This window comes from Rhinoraja longicauda, chromosome 3, assembly GCF_053455715.1.
Source record: "Rhinoraja longicauda isolate Sanriku21f chromosome 3, sRhiLon1.1, whole genome shotgun sequence".
NCBI classification, from domain to species: domain Eukaryota; kingdom Metazoa; phylum Chordata; class Chondrichthyes; order Rajiformes; family Arhynchobatidae; genus Rhinoraja; species Rhinoraja longicauda.
Genome location: NC_135955.1, coordinates 84,148,730 through 84,162,488, shown reverse-complemented (window position 1 = coordinate 84,162,488; position 13,759 = coordinate 84,148,730). Strand labels below are relative to the sequence as shown.

The following is a 13,759-nucleotide window of genomic DNA, read 5'->3' as shown; positions in this document are numbered from 1 at the left end:
ATTTTCAGCATTTTAACAATCGTTCATAAATTCAAAAGGCTGTTAAAAGCTCTCCCTGTTAATAAGCAGGGAGTCACACAGCAATTTGTAAATGTTCATGTTTTACAGTGCAAATGCATAATCCAAAAGTTGCTGTGATCTCTGTGAGCACGAAGAACATCACTGTAACTTCTTACAGCAAGTTCTCAATCAAAGATCAGGTCTGAAGAAAGGTCTTGACCTGAAACGTCACCCATTGCTTCTCTCTAGAGATGCTGCCTGTTCCGCTGAGTTACTCCAATGTTTTGTGTCTTCGGTTTAAACCAGCATCTGCAGTCCCTTCTTACACAAGTTCTCAATCAATCTGTCTTCATAAATGTGTAGAAGCTGACACGTACTTTTATGAAGCTTGTGTATACGGGTATGCTCAGTAATACTATTCGGGAGCAGTTAGGACTGATGAAAAGTAGTATGTTGATTGGTAGGGCTGCTGATTGTGTAGGACGTTATGACAGGATTATACAGTTGATTGTAGAGGAAGGAACTGCAAATGCTGGTTTAAACCAAAATCTGGAGTAAATCAGTGGGTCAGGCAGCATCTCTGGAGAAAAGGAATACATGATGTTTCAGGTGAAGACCCTGCTTCATTCAGACTCTTATACAGATGGCTGGAAGCCCTGCAGCTGCCTTGGGCACGACTAGACCGAGCGCCACTCCAAGAGGCCGAGCACGTGGACCGCACATGGCCTATAGCGGTGGAGCAGCGATGGAGGACACCAATGGCTACGCTTGGCCAGGCCGACCTTGCATGCAGGACAACAGGCCTTCATGGTCAGGTCAAGATCCCTGCACTTGACCTGGGGACTTGAAAATGGCGCCAAACCGGCGACTTTGTATACTGTCTCAGTGTACTACTGCAACACACGTACTGTATCTGAGATGCCTATCTAATATGTATCTAAGTGCTTATGCATAGTGACACTTGCACTGAACTGCATACAAAAATGAATTTCACTGTACATGTACATGTACATGTGACAAATAAAGTTCCAGTACTCAGACTGACTTCAGAACATCCTCGAGAGGGAAGGGGAGCAGCCGGAAGTAGTTGTGCATGCAGGCACAAATGACGTGGGTCAGAAGAGGAAGGAGGTTCTGCAATGTGAGTACAGAGAACTAGGCAGGAGGCTGAAAAGCAGGACTTCTAGGGTGGTTATCTCTGGGTTGCTTACAGTACCACGTGCTAGTGAGGGTAGGAACAGGGAGATGGGGAATCTGAATGTGTGGCTGAGGAGTTGGTGCAGGGATTGAGATTTTGAGATCACTGGAATCTCTTCTGGGGCAGGGGTGACCTGTACAAAAGGGACAGGTTGCATCTTAATTGGAAGGGGACCGATAATCTATCAGGCAGGTTTGCTTGTGCTACATGGGTGGGTTTAAACTAAAAAGTGGGGTGGGGGGGTAGAGTCAACAACATGGAAGCGTATCCTTGTAGCCAACGGGAAAGAAAGTGCTGGCAAGGTCAGCTTAAACTAACAGGGCAGGGGGTTGGGACCCAACCCAAGACAGAGGGCCATAAAAGGAGGACAGAAGCGAAAGCTAGAAGGGAGATAAGCAAAACTAACCTGAAAGCTTTGTGCCTTAATGCGAGGAGCATTCAAAATAAGGTGGATGAATTGAATGCGCTGATCAGTAGTTAAGGGATATGATATAGTTGGAATTACGGAGACATCGCTCCAGGGTGACCAAGGCTGGGAGCTAAACATGCAGGATCGACAGAAAGGAAGTGGAGGTTGGGTGGCATTGCTGGTTAAAGAGGAGATTATTGCAATAGCAAGGAGAGACATTAGCTTGGATGCTGTAGAATCCACTTTAGTGGTAGGAATAGGAAGGCAGATTATTATCTGAATGGTGTCAAGTTAGGAAAAAGGGACGTACAACGAGATCTGGGTGTCCTAGTGCATCAGTCACTGAAAGGAAGCATGCAGATACAGCAGGCAGTGAAGAAAGCCATTGGAATGTTGGCCTTCATAACAAGAGGAGTTGAGTATAGGAGCAAAGAGGTCCTTCTGCAGTTGTACAGAGCCCTAGTGAGTCCGCACCTGGAGTACTGAATGCAGTTTTGGTCTCCAAATTTGAGGAAGGATATTCTTGCTATTGAGGGCGTGCAGCGTAGGTTTACTAGGTTAATTCCCGGAATGGCGGGACTGTCGTATGTTAAAAGACTGGAGCGACTAGGCTTGTATACACTGGAATTTAGAAGGATGAGAGGGGATCTTATTGAAACATATAATATTATTAAGGGGTTGGACGCGTTAGAGGCAGGAAACATGTTCCCAATGTTGGGGGAGTCCAGAACCAGGGGCCACAGTTTAAGAATAAAGGGTTAGCCATTTAGAACAGAGATGAGGAAAAGCTTTTTCAGTCAGAGAGTTGTAAATCTGTGGAATTCTCAGCCTCAGAAGGCAGTGGAGGCCAGTTCTCTGAATGCTTTCAAGAGAGAGCTAGATAGAGCTCTTAAGGATAGCGGAGTCAGGGGGTATGGGGAGAAGGCAGGGACAGGGTACTGATTGAGAATGATCAGCCATGATCACATTGAATGATGGTGCTGGCTCGAAGGGCCGAATGGTCTACTCCTGCACCTATTGTCTATTGTCTATTGTCTGATCGGTATGGGTAGAACTGCGAAATAGCCAAGGGCAGAAAACGCTTGTTGGAGTTGTATACAGACCACCAAACAGCAGTAGGGAGGTTGGGGATTGCATCAAGCAGGAAATTAGGGATGCGTGTAGCAAAGGTACGGCGGTTATCATGGGTGATTTTAATCTGCATCTAGATTGGGCCAACCAATTTGGTAACAGCGCTGAGGAAAAGGATTTCCTGGAATGTATACGAGATGAGTTTTTAAACCAATATGTAGAGGAACCAACTAGAGGGCAGGCTGTCCTAGACTGGGTATTGTGTAATGAGGAAGGATTAGTTAGCGATCTTGTTGTGCAAGGCCCCTTGGACAACAGTGACCATAATATGGTGGAATCCTGCATTAGGATGGAGAGTGGCATGGTTAATTCAGAGACTAGGGTCCTGAACATAAAGAAAGGAAACTTTGAAGGTATGAGACGGGAATTGGCTCGGATCGACTGGCAAATTATACTTAAAGGGTTGACAGTAGAGTTGCAATGGCAAAGATTTAAAGACTGTATAGATGAACTCCAGAAATTATTTATATCTGCCTGGCAAAAAAATGAAACTGGGAAGGCGGCTCAACCGTGGCTGACGAGGGAAGTCAAGGATAGTGTTAAATCCAAGGAATAGGTATATAAATTTACCAGAAGAAGCAGCAAACCAGAGGACTGGGAGAAATTTAGAATTCAACAGAGGAGGACATAGGGGTTAATTAAGAGGGGGAAAAAGAGTATGAATGAAAGCTTGCGGGGAATATAAAAACTGACTAAAAGTTTTTTTAGGTATGTAAAAAGGAAAAGTTTGGAGACGACGAATGTAGGTCCCTTACAGTCAGAGACAGGTGAATTTATAATGGGGACCAAGGAAATGGCAGAACTGTTAAATGAGTACTTTGGTTCTGTCTTCACTAAGGAAGACAGAAACAATCTCCCAGAAATACTAGGGGACTGAGGATCTAGTGGGAGGGAGGAACTGAAGGGAATCCACATTAATCAGAAAATGGTGTTAGGTAAACTGTGGGGACTGAAGGCAGATAAATCGTTAAATCGTGGCCGTAGAAATCGTGGATGCATAACTGATCATTTTCCAATGTTCTCTCGACTCTGGGTCAGTTCCTGTGGACTGGAGGGTAGCTTTTCTTTTTAAGAAAGGAGGGAGAGAGAAAATGGTGAATTATAGACCAGTTATCCTTTTATCGGTAGTGGGGAAGATGCTGGAGTCGATTATTAAAGATGTTACAGCAGCGCATTTGGAAAGCAGTGATGGAATCGGTCAAAGTCGGCATGGATTTATGAAAGGGAAATCATGTTCGACTAATCTATTGGAATTTTTTGAGGATGTAACAAGTAGAATGGATAAGGGAGAGCCAGTGGATGAGGTGTATCTGGACTTTCAAAAAGCCTTTGACACGGTCCCACACAAGAGATTAGTGTGCAAAATTAGAGCACGTGGTATTGGGGGGGGGGGGGTATTGACATGGGGAGAACTGGTTGACAGACAAGAACCAAAGAGTAGGAATTAACGGGTCCTTTTCAGAATTGCAGGCAGTGACTAGTGGGGTGCCGCAAGGCTCGGTGTTGGGACCCCAGTTGTTTACAATATATATTAATGATTTAGACGAAGGAATTAAATGCAACATCTCTAAGGTTGCGGATGACACAAAGCTGGGTGGCAATGTGAGCTGCGAGGAGGATGCTATGAGGCTGCAGGGTGACTTGGATAGGTTGGGTAAGTGGGCAGAAGCATGGCAGATGCAGTATAATGTGGATAAATGTGAGGTTATCCACTTTGGTGGCAAGAACAGGAAGGCAGATTATTATCTGGTGTCAGATTAGGGAAAGGGGAGGTGCATTGAGACCTGGGTGTGCTTGTACATCAGTCACTGAAAATAAGCATGCAGGTACATCAGGCAGTGACGAAAGCTAATGGCATGTTGGCCTTCATTGCACGAGGATTTGAGTTTAGGAGCAAGGGGGCCCTACTGCAGTTGTACAGGGCCCTGGTGAGACTGCACCTAGAGTATTGTATGCAATTTTGGTCTCCTAATTTGAGGAAGGACATTATTGCTATTGACGGAATGCTGCATAGGTTCACCTGGTTAATTCCCGGGATCGTGGAACTGACATGCAATATGTTGAAAGAATGGGTCGACTGGGCTTGTATTTGCTGGAATTTAGAAGGATGAGAGGGGATCTTATAGAAACATAAAATTCTTAGAGGATTGGACAGAGTAGATGCAGGAAAAATGTTTCCGATGTTGGGGGAGTCCAGAATCAGGGGTCACAGTTTAAGAATAAGGGGTAGGCCAATTAGGACTGAGATGAGGAAAAACCTTTTCACCCAGAGAGTTGTGAATCTGTGAGGCCAATCCACTGGATGTTTTCAAGAGAGAGTTAGATTTAGCTCTTAGGGCTAAAGGAATCAAGGGATATGGGAAAAAGCAGGAACGTGGTACTGATTTTGGATGATCAGCCATGACCAATGGCGGTGCTGGCTCAAAGGGCCGAATGGCCTACTCCTGCACCTATTTTCTATGTTTCTATACCGTACCAGTTGTTTGTTCCTCACTACAATAATGATGGGAAGGGTTTCTTGCCAAGAAACCATGGCTTCCACATATGATCACATGGCTTGCAGACATTGATGGGTACGCTAGAGAAATGCATGAAGGAGTTTTGAAATAGCGCTGATCAATGTGAAGGGGAGTTGCTGAGCCAACACTGTGGTTTAAATTGCTGGGTGCACAATTAATCTGTGGTCATTCCTCTCTCACTGAGAGTGCCAGACTTACACAAAGACCATCAATAATAAATAGATCCAACTGCGATGTTATTGCATGGATGTTATTCTGCAGTTCTGTAGACCACACACTTGGTGCAAAAAGGGTTTGATTCAATGCCTTTGTAATCCTTTTTCAAAATAAATCCACTGACTGACAGATTAACCCTTCCCAGTCCATTGAGGTAACAAAATATATTTCTGAGCCTAAAGATCAACAAATCAAAGCAACTTTATTCTCCACAGTATGAAACAGCTGAAAATAATGATACAGTAATAAACAGATCAAAGTAACTGTAAACTTTTCAGGGTAAAGATGTCTAAATATACTGTTGAATTTACATTGACCTTTTGACTCTCAAGTCAGTTAACTGGACATCAAAAGAGACAGATGTTTGCTGAAAATGTTCCAGCCAGCCTGAACCTGTATTAATTTAAGATCAGGGCCGGAATGAGTTAAGAGCTCTGCTGTTCCTTCTTAATTCTTATTTCAGCTTGAATACTAGAACAAATAAGCTTGAAAGGGAAAGGGTATCAAATGAGTAGATTATTTGAGGACTTTAGCTGCCACTTTGTAGTTAAATAGGCTTTGCAACTGTTCGTTTGAATAAAATATTTATATTTGTGACCATATTATAGAAAATGCAATGCTCACCTGAACTGTTTTAACATCTCAAATGCAGTGCATTATTATCGGGTTAATTTTTAAAATCTTGTTTTAAGAGTTGTTTAGTTTAGAGATACAGTGCGGAAACAGCACCAGCGATCCCCGCACATTAACACCATCCTACATTAGGGATAATTCTTACATCTACACCAAGCCAATTAACCCTCATACCTGTACGTCTTTGGAGTGTGGGAGGAAACCGAAGTTCTCGGAGAAAACCCACACTGTCACGGGGAGAACGTACAAACTCCCTACATACACGCACCCATAGCCAAGATCGCACCCAGGTCTCTGGAGCTGTAAGCGCTGTCAGGCAGCAACTCTACCGCTGTGCCACCATGCCATCCTGTGTTTTCTTAAAGAGTATCTTTGACGTCCTTTTTTTTTCCCTTAACCCAAACGGTTAAATTCTGAAATTCATATTGCTTTCATTTTAAAAAATTGCAGTTCTTCTTCTTTTGAATAAAAAGGCTAGAAGCTACATAACCTATTCACATAGCATGAACATGCACAGTCATGTGTTTTATCAGGGCTTATTACAAGCTAAAACGTTTGCCAAACATTTTGTTCAGCAAGACTGTCCCTTTACCATATGATGCCAAGTTTCTTTCTTTAACCTGCTAAAAAAAAAACGTAACTGTCCAGTTAACCAAATTATTTATGAAATGCTGAAATGTCTTCAAGATTTTGCTTGCTTAAAGTTCTAATAGCTTCCAGTGGATGAATACATTTTGTGCGGCTCTTTATTCTGTACATCTGGAAGCAGATTTGCTTTCCACTCTTCCTACGTAAAGGAAATTGAAGTCTTCTCAGTTTGTTAATTTAATGCTGAGCGGTCGGTCTCCAGCTGTATTAAACCATTAAACTCTTTTCAGTGCTTTTAAAAGTATGTTACTTCGGTACTGCAGTGGGAGAGTGAAATTAAGTTTTAAAAGATGAGTATTTATATGATGCATTTCAAACCTCAGGATGCCCCAAATGTCATTTACAGACAATAAAATACTTTTAATATGCATTCGTTGTACTAAAGAAATATGGCACCCATTTGCAAAGAGCACAGATCCACAAAGAGCAATGCTTTAATGACCAGATAATCTGTGGTGATATTGACAAGGGATAAATATTGTCAGGACTTTCCTGTTCTTAAATAGCTCACATCCATCTGAGTCTGCAGATGGGCCTTCAAATTTTCCATTGGAATCTGCAAAGCAACGACTTTGATTGTACAGATAGTTCTGCAATAACACATCTTTCCAAAGCACAAATTGGATATAATGTGGGCAATGAATTAAAGAACACAATTTCCATTACACAGGCCACATTGGTTACAATGTAATTTCAATTGGGAACTAGGGAACCATTAAAATTTATTTTGGAAATTGACAAGCAGGAAAAAGCTGTCTTGGATTTAAACAGCACAGAGGAACAAAAATTCTGTTTAGATGTAACCTCCCTGCTGTAATACCATTGTCCCTTAAAAACACAATAACTGTGGGTGGCCATTGAAACCGACAGCAAACTATTGATACCTCTGCAACAATACAGTATTAAACAATACATCATACAGCCATTAGTAATGTTAGCTGTTGCATGAGGTGCACATGTTGCATAACAGTCAATAGATTGCTGTCAGAGACCCAGGTTCGATCCTGACTACTCGTGCTGTCTTGTAGGTTCTCCCTGTGACCGCGTGGATTTTCTTCGGGTGCTCTGGTTTCCTCCCACACTCCAAAGACGAGCAGGTTTGTAGGTTAATTGGCTTCGGTGTAAATTGTTCCGAGTGTGTAGGATTTTGCTAGTGTTCGGGGTGATTGCAGGTCAGTGCGGACTCGGTGGGCTGAAGAACCTATTTCCGCACCATATCTCTGAAGTCTAAAGTAAGTCACTTGGTGCAAGGACCTGAAATGGATCATCACCACAATTAGCACAACACTCCTGGCCTGCAAGAAAAAGAATCCAGTCAAAATCGTTCTCTGATCTCACATTTTGATGTTTAAGAAAAACCCTCTGCTCTAGATAGATGAATACTTAACTGGAAGTCAGTTGCACCTTGTCATGAATGGTCAATATCAGTTGGTCAGTGCACCATTAATGCAGAAGGGCCTCGACTTGAACCATCACCTATTCCTTTTATCCAGAGATGCTGCTGGACCCACTAAGTTATTCCATTATACTACCTGCTTTTTGTGTCTATCTTCAGGGTAAACCAGTATCTGCAGTTCCTTCCTACACCATTAACGAAAACAGAGCCACGAATAACAAGTCTCAAGGTACAGTCTGTGCCAGAAGAGTCGTTTAGATACGAGAACTGGCCGAGTTAACCTTAAGGTGTAGGAAGAAACTCTAGATGCTGGTTTAAACTGAAGATAGACACAAAAATCATGAGAGGATTAAATGCTCAGATTGGGGAATCAAGGATCAGAGGACATAGGTTCAAGGTGAAGTGGAAAAGATTTAATAGGAATCTGAGGGGTAACTTTTTCACACAAAGGGTGGTAGGTGTATGGAACAAGCTGCCAGAGGAGGTAGTTGAGGTTGGGACTATCCCAACATTTAAGAAACAGTTAGACAGGTACATGGATAGGACAGGTTTGGAGGGATATGGACCAAATGCAGGCAGGTGGGACCAGTGTAGCTGGGGCATGTTGGCCAGTTTGGGCAAGTTGGGCCAAAGGGCCTGCTTCTATACTATATCACTCTATGACTATGACTAAACCAAAGATAGACACTAAATGCTGGAGAAACTCAGTGATGCTGCCTGTCCCGCTGAGTTACTCAAGCATTTTGTGTCTCTTTTTAGTTGCCTTAAGATTGAAAATAGAAACTTCAGCCAGATTCCTGGCTCCTGATCACAAAGTGGTTACATCTGCCACAATGCGAGATGCATGGATGGTTGAGGGTCGTCCATCGCAAAGCCCGATGATAGTTCCTTTCTGGGCCATTCACTATGAAGCATTGTCTCTTGAAGACCATACGTTTGAATGTGGCTCATCATACCAAGTGCACAAGTGAGTTGATTCTTTTAGAAAATGAGAAAAAATGTGCTGAATAGACAAGAGCTTTTACTAATTATATAAATATTATTTTTAAGCACACCATTTTGCGATAAATTCGCTTTTTGATAGATTATCCTGAGTTCTGCAGTGTGCACATCTAACAGTTAAAGGTATCCGTATATGGTGAGATCCATGGTGAGAATGGTAGAATACCTTGGAAGTTACGCCATACCTTCAGAATATTTCTTGTATTGACCTCTGATTTGGACCCATTTTGCAGCAGTGCATGAGTGAAACCCTTTTAGATGGGATTAAGGATAAAGCCTGCTGTTTAAAAGCAATATCATAAAATGTAGGATGTGCTATTGGCTAGAGAGGGGAAAATTTGGAGACTTCAAAAGGGTGTTCTGTCAATGTGAGCAATGTTAGGAAGAGTGCCTCCAGCACTCTGCAGGAAGACTGATTGTTCTGTTCACAATTGGTCTTCATCCAGATCCTGTTGGTCATATTAGTCATTAAGTCTTTACTGTAGGGATGTCAGGGATTTATTTCAGCATCAACATTTATCTGCTCTCTAAACAGAATAATAGACACGATTGTGTTGATGTTCCATTGCTGCAGATGCTCCAGATGATATAATTACCTACACAAATCCTCAGTGCATTCAGCTTAAAACCTCCAGTCAATTGCGTTGACTTGCTATTTCAATCTCTTCACAGATAAGAACCCACTGCTGACTCTGCTGACATTACAAAGGATTCTGATGGCAGTATTCCCAGTAAGCCTAACATAAAATGTTCTGAATTTAGACCTCCTTTCTTCTTGTAGACTGCTAACCCCTAATGGAGTACATATTTATATAATATACATTTTATATATAAAATATATAATTTTTTTTAAATGTATATATATACATTATATACACACACATATATATATATGTGTGTGTGTGTGTGTGTATATATATATATAACATACACGTGTATATATTATTCCAGATAGATAGATAGATAGATAGATAGATAGATAGATAGATAGATAGATAGATAGATAGATAGATAGATAGATAGATAGATAGATAGATAGATAGATAGATAGATAGATAGATAGATGGATAGAAGGATAGATAGATAGATAGATAGATAGATAGATAGATAGATAGATAGATAGATAGATAGATAGATAGATAGATAGATAGATAGATAGATAGATAGATAGATAGATAGATAGATAGATAGATAGATAGATAGATAGATAGATAGATAGATAGATAGATAGATAGATAGATAGATAGATAGATAGATAGATAGAAAGATAGAAAGATAGAAAGATAGAAAGAAAATAAATTTTCTAAAAAGAGAGAATTGGGAATTTGGATTTTAAAGAAAAGCTGCCACATAGTTAAAAAGGCCAGAATGAGAATGACTATATATAGCAGAAAATATGATGTGAATCTGGTGGTGCTGGCTAAATGCATTTGTCAGTTACATCTCCAATACCACTGTTCTTCTGTTACAATTGGAAAGAATTCACTGAATCATAGTTTTTTTGTCTCATTTGGCTCCTTTTCGCAACCTCTTTTATACTGCGATTTGCGATTGACACACTAAGGCTGATATATTTCCCCAAACACATACGTAAGCTGGAAGTAGTGGATTTAGAATCTTAACCCAATCTTATCTTTGGCACTGGGAGCCATTCAATACTACATCGCTCAGGTTTTTGAATCTTCCACTCATCCTGGAGTGAACATCAATTTGCAACGTTTTAAATGCATCAACGTCTAAGACTGCGCCAGTGGTTCAACATGGCACAATCAAAGCAGCTCGTGGTTCACTGTGGCTGACTGCACCAAATACACTTCATCATAAGGGCGGCACAGTGGCACAGCAGTAGAGTTGCTGCCTTACAGCGCTTGCAGCACCGGAGACCCGGGTTCGATCCCGACTACTGGTGCTGTCTGTACGGAGTTTGTACGTTCTCCCAATGACCGCGTGGCTTTTCTCTGACATCTTTGGTTTCCTTCCACACTCTAAAGACGTACTGATATGCAGGTAAATTGGATTGGTATAAGTGTAAATTGTCCCTAGTGTGTGTAGGATAGTAAGAATGTGCGGGGATCGCTGGTCAGCGCAGACTCGATGGGCCAAAGGCCCTGTTTCTGCGCTGTATCTCTAAACTAAACTCAACTCAGTTCCCAATTTCTGTCTGCTGCTGGCTTGCCCCGTGGGATTCAAACTTTCACCTGGAGTCTTGATAAAAAAAGTAAACATTTTCATGGTATTCTGAGAACAACAATGGAGATTCTGCGGAGCTCTGTGGTAGAAAATTGATTTTTCTCCATGACCACATGGAAAAACAAAATATGAAGGGAAGTTTTGTCTACATGGATAAGGTGAGTTAAATTGTAGCAGAGCTTTAACCTCAGGTAAAGAGATTTCTGTGCAAATCAAAACCACAAGATAAAGCTCCTCCTCTCAATCCTTCATTAAGTGGGGGAAGGGAAAGATGAAACAATTTACTGAAGCACCAAATGATGATGTTGAACTGGATAATGAATAATTACCAGATGAAATCCCAATCGCAGTCCCAAATGAAAGTTCAACGGCAAACTCCAACTTTGCAATTTCTGTGCTTGTTGATCCCCGACATGAATCAATGTCTTCTCATCTGCTCTTCCCACCAAATTCTTAAGTGGACCCAGATTTCAGGACTCTATTGGAAGCCAAGTTAGCAACCAAGGAGTGCACATCAGGTCAAGTAAGCAGGCCTGCTTCATGCAGTGCATTCCTTCAAAAGCATCCCAAGAAAACTTTACACAAATATAGTATGAAACCGGAATTGATGTTTGCTATCAACTGTGCATAGACCCGAACATATATTTGCCGTGGTGATTTATTAAAAGTCACCGTGCCAATGCCGCTCAATAAATGTTTGACTGACAGAAGTTAATAGCATAATTCATAAAGTGGCACATGAGAAATAATATACCATCTAAATGCAAACCTGTTGACTGTTGGGATTCTGAGCTACCAGCAAGGAGAACAATTGAAAATTGTTCTTTCAAAAATTCAGAACCTCAAAAGAGCTTTTGTGCTTGCGAAATTTTCATTTGTAATGTTCCCCTTTTTTTCCATATAGTTTGGGCTGGATTGCAGCAGATGGAATTAGAAAAAAAAGTGCCCAGACTAATAGCTAAGACTGATGGGTAATTAACTTCTCAATGACTCATCTGTGTAACACCCTGGGTTGTTTTACAGAAGGAGCATCTGGTTCACATGTGTACAATAGTTTGCTTGCAGTGATTGACGTCTGCAGTTAGCTCATAAAGAACTCTTGTTGCAGATGTATGGCTCTGCCTCTTTCCTTTGTGTTCTTTTGCAGTCATTTTCTCAGCCAGCTCCGATTCAGATGAAGGGTATAAATTGGGAATAAATGTAGATTAAAGCATGGTCTGAACAAAAGCTCACTCTTAATTAATGAGACATTAGAAAAATGCGAAATCTATGTGTGTGGCCTCAACGTGGCCAAACAAAATTACATTTCTATCGTATTAAGACGGCCATTGAACAGAGAAAAATTAAAATAAATAAACCTTGGTTTTGTACTTTTAATTATTTCATAAGAGAGCCTAGTGGGAGCACAATTTATTGATATTTTGTAAATTTGATGGCAAGAACTACAGACAATTTGCATTAAGGGCAATTGTTTCATTAAGCCATTCCTTTTGGGAATCATATTGTTGAGAAGTCCATCATGCCTGTGCCAGCTCTTTGAAATAGCTGTCCAATTAGTCCTTCTTGCTTTTTCCCAATAGTACTGTAATTTTTGTGCCCCGTTATCAAATTTCTTGCTGAAAATTATGCTTGATCTTTAGGGCAATGGGTTCTGATTGAGGTAGTTTGCAACGTAAAGAAAAATCCTCAAGACCCCTCTTGTCACTGAAATTGTGATGAAATTTAATCAGACTATAAACTAAGCAAAATACCTCGGTCAATTTCAAAAGGAATGGGATTAATCAGTAACGTGAAATTTGTATCAAACCTCGGATAGATCACTCTTGGAGAATGGTGAAAAATGTCCAGATTCCACATTGTAGAAAGATTATACTGGAGAAGATCCCAGGAAAATGTGCTAATGTAAAATCAGACGTTAAAACTGTCAGAAAAGGTGGATCAGGCTGGGTCTCTTTGCCAGAAATGAGAAGATTGAATGGTGATATGAGCATAGTCATGGTATCATAGAAATAAAGTCATACAGCTGGGAAATTGGCCCTTCGGCCCCATTCGTCCATGGTGCCCCATCTAAGCTGGTCTCATTTGCCCGAATTTAACCCAATTCCTTTTCAACTTTCCTATCCATGTACTTATCTTTTAAATACTGTTATTATACCTGCTTCAATTACCTCCTCTGGCAACTCATTCCATATGCCCACCATCCTCTGAATGAAAAAGATGCCCCTCAGTTTTCTATTAAATCTTTCCCCTCTCACCTGAAACCTATGTTCTCTGTCAAGTCAAGTCAAATTTATTTGTCACATACACATACACGATGTGCAGTGAAATGAAAGTGGCAATGCCTGCGGGTTGTGCACAAAAAAGAATTACAGTTACAGCGTATAAATAAAGTTAATAAGTTACTATTAGTGTCGACA

At 41.1% G+C, this 13,759-nt stretch overlaps 1 protein-coding gene across 2 annotated transcripts in view; it reads left to right on the top strand.

Annotated features, from left to right (window-relative positions):
* xrcc4 (X-ray repair complementing defective repair in Chinese hamster cells 4) overlaps positions 1–13,759 on the top strand; it is a 373,772-nt gene that overhangs the window by 338,650 nt on the left and 21,363 nt on the right. The gene's annotated exons all lie outside the window — the stretch shown is intronic.